This window comes from Saccostrea cucullata, unplaced genomic scaffold, assembly GCF_032062105.1.
Source record: "Saccostrea cucullata isolate Sc308-1 unplaced genomic scaffold, CSIRO_AGI_Scuc_v1 ctg13423, whole genome shotgun sequence".
In the NCBI taxonomy this organism is placed as follows: domain Eukaryota; kingdom Metazoa; phylum Mollusca; class Bivalvia; order Ostreida; family Ostreidae; genus Saccostrea; species Saccostrea cuccullata.
Window position 1 is genome coordinate 4,867 of NW_026920749.1, and position 10,189 is coordinate 15,055.

General features: G+C 31.7%; 1 long non-coding RNA gene across 1 annotated transcript; it reads left to right on the plus strand.

The window, feature by feature from the left end:
• Nucleotides 1–7,819: 7,819 nt before the first annotated feature.
• On the plus strand, nt 7,820–9,428 carry LOC134256854 (uncharacterized). The gene is made up of 3 exons (XR_009989802.1): nt 7,820–7,923; nt 9,016–9,102; nt 9,300–9,428. It is a non-coding gene; the product is annotated as an uncharacterized LOC134256854 (long non-coding RNA).
• Nucleotides 9,429–10,189: the final 761 nt, after the last annotated feature.

A 10,189-nucleotide genomic window follows, 5' to 3' on the forward strand; every position in this document is an offset into this window, starting at 1 on the left:
GTATCAGGAGGAGAAATTAAACCATTAAGTTAAACAGACAATCCTCTTGATTGGTGGAAAGAACATGAGAGACTGGTATATTATCCTATTCTATTCCATCTCGAAAGACTGTACCTGGGAATTCCGGCTCCATCTGTTCCTTTTAAGAGGGTGTTTTCAAGTGCAGGTGATAAGATAACTGCACAGAGAGCCACATTAAAACCAGAATATGCTGACATGATGGTTTTCTGGAAAAAAAAAAACCCTGTAAATGTTCTTATCCTAATCAAGATATATTTATTGAATTGAATTTAATATCTCTTTTAATATTTTTATAACTATATAGTTCTAGTTTAACATAGTCATTAAGATTTATTTCTTGAATTGAGTAACGATACCTCATTGACTATTTTGTAACCTGTTCTAGTCATTACTATTACAGTAACATTTTTACAGTTTATTGTTGTCTTAATAACTTGTATGAACAGTTGTTGAGATTTATTTTTCATATTAAACAGGGAAGCGATAAGGAAACAACAAAATTATATGTAATACATTCTTCTAAAGCTCATTTTATTTGTTAGCAAATGCATTGCGATACATGCTGTATTGCATTAGTGTATCATGATACATACATATCGCACTGTGAGGTAGCTGGCGATAGTCGGGCCTAGAATGTCCAAGTTTTACCCCTGCTTGCTGTACACCAAGAGAACATCAAGACAAAACAAGGAACATATAATGACGCAAGCGTCAAAAATCGGCCGCAAACCAATTAATAGTTCCTTTTCCTCCTTGAAGCAACTAAAGACTGAAATGGTGATCTGTTTTTAAAATATCTTATATTTAATATAAAGTTATTGTTATGTTAATATATCTCCTCGTGACAATAAACGCTTGTGCACGACATTGCATGATTTTCTTAATTATATAATGCATGTTCAGTATTACAAGTATAAGCAATGTACCCCTGGTCCTCTGCGTCAACAAACCATGGGCCTGTATAATTAAAAGGCATTTACATTAAAAGTTTAAAACAAAAGTTTAATTTAATCTACAACTCATAGGCGTCGGAACCGGGGGGGGGGGGCCCACTTTTTTTTCGCAAAAATAGACCTTATATAGGCATTGAAAATTGGGATGTATCATTTTTGTTGGTTCAGCCCCCCCCCCCCCTTTTCAATTTGATTCCGACGCCCATGCAACTAAATATGCAGTATAGTTTTAATTTAATAAAAACGCGATAATTCGATCAGTATTTCTGAAAATGAGAGTTTATATTTAAATGTGCAATTGTTTATCAAGAGATCTGGTCGTTTTTAGCTCTACTGGTCAGAGACCAGAAGAGCGTATGCGATAGTAATGCGTCCGTCGTCTGTCTGACCGTATGTCTGTAAACAATTTTTCAAAACGCTACTCCTCCTACAATTTTAGTCTGATTTCAATATTACTTGGCACACAAGTAGACTACACTAAGATACAAAGAATAGTCCATCGGTTTTTAATTTCGATTAACGGTGTTGCCATGCTTACTAAAAATAGAATTTTCTGTGAAATTCCTTAAAAACGCTACTCCTTCTACAGTTTTGGTCTGATTTCAATATAACTTGGCACACAAGTAGACTACACTAAGATACATGGAATAGTGCATCGGTTTTTGATTTCGATGAATGGTGTTGCCATGGTTACTAAAAATAGAATTTTCTGTGAAATTCCTTTAAAACGCTTCTCCTTCTACAGTTTTGGTCTGATTTCAATATGACTTGGCACACAAGTAGACTACACTAAGATACATAGAATAGTGCATCGGTTTTTGATTTCGATGAACGATGTTACAAAGGTTACTAAAAATAGAATTTTCTGTGAAATTCCTTTAAAACGCTACTCCTTCTACAGTTTTGGTCTGATTTCAATATAACTTGGCACACAAGTAGACTACACTAAGATACATAGAATAGTGCATCGGTTTTTAATTTCGATGAATGGTGTTACCATGGTTACTAAAAATAGAATTTTCTGTGAAATTCCTTTAAAACGCTACTCCTTCTACAGTTTTAGTTTGATTTCAAAATAAGTTGACACACAAGTAGACTACACAAAGATACATAAAATAGTGCAATGGTTTTTGATAAGTACAAACCAGTAGAGCTACAGTCTCGACAGAGACTTCTGGTTTGAGTAATGTATTTAGATTTGTTTGTCCATACTACATCAATTCAATTTTGTACATGCATTACCTATGTTAGATAATCTTATTGACCTTTGGTTCTGTGTAAATTAATTTTGAACAATACTTTGTGTTATTAAGAGTCAAAATCAGCAAGCATCGAGCATTTAGTTAAAAAATGTGGAAAGTGGCATAGAAACAGATTTGGTTAAAACTCATATATAAATTTTCAGAATAAAGGGTATGATAGAAAAAAGCAAGCAAAAAATAATTTTTCGCATTGTTGCTATGGAAACCACGCGCCTTTCAGATAGCGTGTTTTGTACTTTATCATGACACTTGAATTTATGGTTAAACAAATACTTTTTTATTACTAGCCATTAAAAAAAGCTTTTTAAATTATTATTTTATTTATATAAATATACTGTATTTTAGTAGCAACCACAAGTCAAATTTTAAATTTAGTATATACCACTTGTGTTATATATCAAATCAAAGCTTATAAAAAATTGTTTAAGAAAAATATAATTTCGAAATTTTCTGGTCAAGCATTGTTACTAAAAATAGATTGTGAAATGTAAAGGTATTGTTCTAGTGCGTGACCACTTTTCTGAAGAAAATACCTAGTAGCTTGAGGTCAAAACTTAAGGTAATGTATTCAAAATATAATTTCTCTCTTCTTATTTCCTTTGCCCAGAATCAGAGTTATTAAAGTTCAATTGCATCAAACACCTAGATTGACTTGAATCAATAGATAGTGAGAGTCTTCTTCCAAAATAATTAATTGGATCACATGGGACACACAACGTTATGTTGACGTTATGCTTATAAAAAGACGTCAACAAATTCAATCAATAAAAATGATCACAAATTAATTTAAAACAAGATTTGTTTTTGAAACACTATGCGCCCGGCAACGACAAAATAAAAAAAAAACTTTTTGGCACATATGTCACAGTCAAGGTCACAAGGCAATTGACCTTGGTGTCATTTGAGAGAACATGATTAGTAAAATATGGATACCAAAAATGAAGTCTCTATTTCTTGTGGTTCAAAAGTTATTGCAAAGGTTAACTAAAAACGAAAAAACTATTTTTAACATACCGGTCACAGTCAAGGTCACTGGGTTTTTTCATTAATTACTAGAAATTTAAAGACTGTATTTATCCTTTTGTAAAATTAATCTTTGTGTTGGGCACAATGCTTGCAATTACAAAATTCAGTGGCGTATTAAAGGGGGTCGCATCCGCCCCCTAAAATTGTCAAAGTTAGCGTAAATCATAGTTTCGTCGAGAAAATGTAAAAATGTTTATTCGGTTAACCTCAATTTTTCCTACAAAATCTCTAGAATTCAGCTTAAACCAGACCCCTGCCGATTATGTGTGCCCCCTCTAACTTTAATTCCTGGATCCGCGCTTGGGATTTATAGAGAGTTGGAGTGATATCCACTTATTATACATGTATAAGGAAACAAAAAATCATGAATTTTTGTTATAAATTATTAAAAACAAAAATTGTATTTCAAATTCTTCATACGAATACATTTGATATGATGCGGAGAATTGGTAATGAACTAGTATTAACTGGGAGCGTGATGTAAATCTTAAATTATTCCGATATGTAAGTGGAGACTAATATTCTGAATAACTAAAAAAACTAGAAGAATATAAGTCATAGATATGACAGCAGCATATGATGAATTCTGAAAAGAAAAAGGAGGGGGGGGGAATTTAATTTAAAATTCATTTGAACGACATTTAGTTAAACATGTAGATCTTTCCTAATGCGTGTTAAAGGTTGTCCGAATTTTTTGTGAATTATTAAAGCTCTCTCTCTCTCTCTCTCTGGTGTAAAACATTTGATTTGTCCCGCTTTTGCGAAAGCGATCGAGGTTTCTTTAAATCTTATTCGTCTGTCTGTTTGTCAGTCAGACTGTAAATCTGTTCGTATGTCACAAAAATTCAACCTTGGTCATCTCTTTAGAATTAGAACAGAGAAGAGATAGAATTTTATATTATTAATGTGTTTAAACTGTGACAAGACCTTTCTAAATACACTACAAGAAACCTATATATTGTCGCAAGCGTCAAAAATCGGCCGCAAACCCAATTAATTGTTCCTTTGATATAGTAATAAGAAACTGAAATTTGCGTGATCTGTTTTTAAAATTTCTTACATTTATCTGTTAAAATATCCTCGTGACATAAAACACGTGCATGCGACATTGCTGATTTTCTTCATGCATAATGCATATACAATAAACTGTATTTGTATAAACAAACTGTCCATAGACTTCTGCGTATCTGCACTCAGTTTGGTACTTGTAAATGAACTCTGGTAGAAGTTTCATGTTTAAGTAGTTTTCGCAACAAATATAAAATATGTGGGGCTCCTCGCTCTCTCTTAGAGAATGTTAACACCCTCCCCCCCAACTCCCCCTAGATCCACCACTACATTTCTTCTCTTTCAAGTCTCTGTCATGTTAGAGTTTGTCAATCAGGATTGGATGATACATTTACACCCATTATTTATAAAATTTTGATTTTATGATTATTGTGCTTTTTGTTAAACATTTAAAGTAGCTTTTTTTAATATTCTATATAATATAAATATTAAATATATTTATTTAAATTGTTCTAAGTCCGCAGAAACGCACGGCGACTTCAAACTTTCATATCGAGTAACCGACCGCCTCCTGGCGGCCCCTAATAATTTTTTACCGCATGACCTTGATCTTGAAGTTCGAAATACTTTTCAAAAACTTGAACCTTGGTCATAACTTTTGAATGAGAAAAGATACAAAGTCACAAGCCACGGTTTGGCGTCCGCTTACTAGTATGTGATAGGACTGTACATTTTAGTCGTGGTTTGTGACGATGGAAAATACACTGTAAAGAGCTTTCACATTTCATATGTATATTATCATTTCTAAATACACTATGGATTTTGACCTTGTGACCTTGAACCTTGACGTTTGACATACTTTTCAAAAATGCAATTTTCCCCTTATAACTTCTGATTGAGAAGAGATAATGCTTTCATGTTTAACATGTTCATTGATATGATTTCTGACCCCCTTGATCTGGACCTATATGTTTGACCTAATTTTCAAAAAATCAACTTTAGTTATAACTTTTGAATGACATATTATAGGGCGTTCATATTTGGAACAATATGCCATAAATAATGTAATATTACCCACATAGAGACAAACAGCCGGTAAAAAAAATTAAAGATTTTGTCTATACACGTACATGTATAGTACATCGGTACATGCAGCACTTTCATCCCCATGTATGTTCACTAAATTAGATGTCAATGTCTAAGACATTTGATATACACTTTAATTTTTTTTTCATCTAGTAAATGAAATTTTTCATAAGTGAATTCTTCAATCCTGTTTTAATAAACAAAAAGTACAATCTGAAAAGAGTCAGAAATGAAAATTTTAAAATGTCAGAAATGAAAACTAAAACATGTCGGCCATGAAAAGTTGAAATATCGAAAAATTTCCAATTGGCAATCCTCGGCTGACTCCGCTAGGCTCCATTCAAACCTCCGAGGTGCGATGTATGAGCCGCCCGAGATGCTCTCAGTGAAAAATACCAGAAATGAAATGCAGCCGGGGGACCACAATTTTAATTTCTTGTTTAAATTTTAGACCTCTTTGATGCATCAGTAATATTATTTTGCCTATTTGATTTTTACTATTCATCCGTCTACCCATCCATATGTTCATATTCTACATAGGCGTCGAAACCGAGGGGGGGGGAGGTATAGGGGTCTTAAACCCCCCCTTTTTTTCAAAGATAGATATTTTTTAGGCATTGAAAATTGTGGTTTACCTTTTTTGTTGGTTTAGCCCCCCCCCCCCCACTTTCAATCAGCCACCATACTTTCAATTTGCTTCCGACGTTTATGCCCTAACATGCATGTAACTTATTGTAAGTATTGTAATCAAGAATACTTAGAAATTTCAGAAATAGTATTTACCAGTCAAATATAATCTAAGTAAAATAATGAAATCTACACAACATATTAGATTAAATGCATATGATCTACATCCATGGAAAACGAATCTAGAATATTTGTAGGCCTTATTGTCTCTTGAAAAAAATGAGCACCTGGCAAATACTATTTTTACATTTGTGTTGTGTATAAAAATAATAAAAACATATATATTAAGTTTCAATAAAATGCCAATGTATGGATATAAACGGTATATCAATGGAAAAAAAATCATATGAGACAAGCTGAATGAACGTTATAAAAAAAGATATCCCACGTACCAAAAGTACAAAATTTTCTGTGACATGAATTTTGTAAACACTTTCTTCTGGAATTTAGCATATCATACAATAAACTAATTTATTCATGAACTCAATTGAATTTATTTACATTTCTTTTAATTAAAAAATCAGAAGGCTATTGTATTTTTTCTTTACACTAGGTACTTATTTTCTTACATTTTTATTTTATTTCTTACTCATGATTATAATTTTTTATTGCTTCAAAATTATAACGTCAATTTTACTTTATAGAAGTTTTCTTTTTCAGTCCTAATCATCGTTCCTTGTTTTATTATATTTTTGACATGTTTAATTAGTATTTTTTTTAGATAAAAAATTATTATATTCAAAATTACCCCTTCGGGTACCCCATAAAAAAGACATCGAGAGTTATCCCCCTCTAAATATTTCTATAGTTACAGTAAACAAACTCCATTACAAAACAATTTCCAGGAATCGTGGAGGGCATGAAAATGACGTCAAATATCATTCACGCTGGCTATATGTTGTGTTGTTATTTGAAAGATCGCTTCTTAGCGCCGATGTAAGGAAAATAAATCTACACAGTTTCTTAAAGAGGAGAAGATTCTCTTTCGATCTATTATTGTAACACATATGCAACCGGTTCGTCAAACGAGTGAAAAAACTCTCCGAAAAAATGCTTACATTTGACTATCCATAATCAAAGCAATATACGAATCTGGCTAGTCGTGTTTGGTATCATTATATTCAGAATAATCAGCTGTATCTACCATTGTACAAAGAAATCTGAATATATCCTCTGTTGTCCTATAAACAGCGGAATAAAAGAATGCGGTTTTTACGACGCGCTAAAATCGTGACGTTTTATTTCAGAACATGCTTGAACATTTGATAGGAATTAAAACAAAATACAGCGATAAAAAATTATAAAATTGTAATTTTTAGATTGTTTAACAATTTATCGTTACAGTTCAATTAGATTTTTTGAAGTTAGAGACACGAAAATGTGTTAAATACGCTTTTTAAAACTGGTAGTTTTGTATACTGTCACATAGCGTAATAAATAACGTAAAATGACTTGTGGATGCTAATTTTAGCAACTGTTGATTTTTAAAATTCTCTTCACCTTTTGATAAATATAACTAGTTTTTGGAGGTTTATTTTGCTTTAAAATACAGCAAATTTGAAGTATTTTATAAGAAATCTACAACCACATTAAAGCTTATCAACATAAAATATTTATTAAACAGTATTTCTTCTACAAGAATCAAGAAAAAAATCTGCAGGCAACTAAAGCATTTATATATGATAACTGATTGAAATCCATAATTTTCTGTAACTTTTGCTTCAAATTACCTCCCTTTGGTGTAGCTCTCTAACATAGGAGGAATAAACGGTAATTTGCTTACATTGTTTTCAATAACAATGTACAGAAGACTAGCAGAAAATTAAAAACTTGGAGCAGTCTGAGCCTCAGTTTTGGCGTTTTCATGAGTCTTAATTACGGTGAGTGATTGAATTTTTTTTTTTTTACAATTTACCATTACAACAGTTACTGAAGAATGTATAGCATAAATTAACCATGCAGTAAAATATCTAACACTTGGCAAATGTTTTTGCACATTTTAATTTAATTCTGATTGATTATGTTAGCATTACTTTAGTATTTTATAACAAATAAAAATAGATTATGCATGGCCTGAGGAACCAGGAGGAGGGGGGTATGCCCCCTCCCCCCAAAAATATAGCCGATATTAAACTATAATATGAGCAAATGAAATCCCCCCCCCCCCCCCCAACTTAGATTGTATCTACGGGCCTAACGTGAAAAAGTTGGTCATGATCAGTCACATAACTGTATCCCAAATTATAAAGTTTAATTTTAATTTGTTGTATTCACGGAATGTATGTAACCAAAGTCACTCACCACTGTCACAAGATATAATGATTATAACTGATAGTCGGGTAAAAAAAATTTTTGTTTAGTAGATATCTTTATTTACCATTTAAGATAATACCTGCTCTTTACATGAAAAATTATGAATTTATGAAAACCACCACTAATGAAATATTTGTAAGATGGAATGACCTTTGTTATGGCATCTGTAAAAAAAAAATGAAAAAGGGGCAGGGGGTTAACTCTGTACTTAATATATATATTTTAGTTTAGGAAAGGGGATTACCTTGGAAGTATTGTGATACAGACAAGTGTATTTTGTAGTGGACTAGTGGTAACTGAATTGTATATATATAACCACAGTAAAATAATTAATTTTAAAAAATAATAACTTCTTGCTAATGTCATCCAGTGTTTACTAATAAAAGAAAACTCATATTCAGCTAATATTTTCTCCGGTACCACTGAACTAATTTAGGTCAACTAGGTTCAAATGATATGCATCAAAAGATTTAAAGCACGTAAATTTATGAAATAAATATCTATACTCCATTTTTGGAAAGAAATAAAAAAAACCCCATAATTTAGAGTTTTGACAAAACTTATGGAACCAGTTGACCTTTTAATTGCAAGTTTTTAAATTTAAAGAATATATAAGATCAATACGGTCTCAACTTTGTGTTGTATACTTCTGTTTATAGAATGAAATTCGGCACTTTGAAGCCAAACTCGGAAAGAAACAGAAACAGAATTGGATGAGCTGATATAGAATTAGACAGGAAAAACATGTAAATAATACATTTAGTAAAAACGTTCACTTTTTAAAGTAAAATGATAAACCATCGAGATTTCTTGGAATTTAATTGATTCCAATAAACATGCTTTGCATCATTGCTCAAGTCCAACTAGAAATGGTTCCAAGTATATGAAGGCAAAGCTGTGTAATATTACTTAGTATTACATTTTAATTTTATCACTTTTTCAGATTATGAGAATACATTATTACAGTACAGACCATTGATGCTGGAAGTGAGTGGATAGTGTTACCGGAGACTCAGGGATCCAGAAAATAGATCCATTAATTGTACAGTGTATTCATGAAAGTGGATCAAATAAAAATGTTTAATCGAAAAGTAACATTCTTGGTTTGTCTGTTGGCATTTTTTGTTGATGTAAATCTAATAACTATCAATTTTTGGCATGCAGATTCATAATTAGAAGAATCTGAAACATATCTTTATATTCTGCATTTTGAAGTGTCATAATTAAAACGAGGTCAACATTAAATGATCAATCAATTAATTTTAAAACTGACAAAATGTTTTTGTGAGAAAAAAGAAAGAGGGCTAGTTTAAAGTCAGATGACACATTCCTCAAATTTATGTTTTGTATCTCTAGGTATTATATAAAAAAAATATTCATATTTGTCATTCTCTTCTGATTTCTACATTGTTTTCAAAATGTTTTTAAATATAAATACAACAAAAATTTCGATATATGCCATTCAAAAGATTACCCATTAGGGTTATTAATATAAAATATCTTTTAGGGTCAGTTCAAGTTTAGAAATTCATATATATATATACTCCTTCCAGATTTTTATTTTAGGCACCAGTAGCTACTGAGCTCTTAGCTGTCTTGCAATATTGTTTCTTAATTAGGACAGCAGGAGAATATATCGTAGGTTCAATACCAAAGGTTGCAGTCATTCGTTCTGACAGACATGGTATCATTTTTGAAAGTGCATGGTGTGGGGTAGGCATAAAAAAAACTGCAAGAAAAAAAGTGGAGAAATTCTCCAAACTCAGTGGGGGGGTTAAACATCAGGTTATGTTGAGAAAAAAATTGAGTTGGGGATGTCAATCCCCCCCCCCC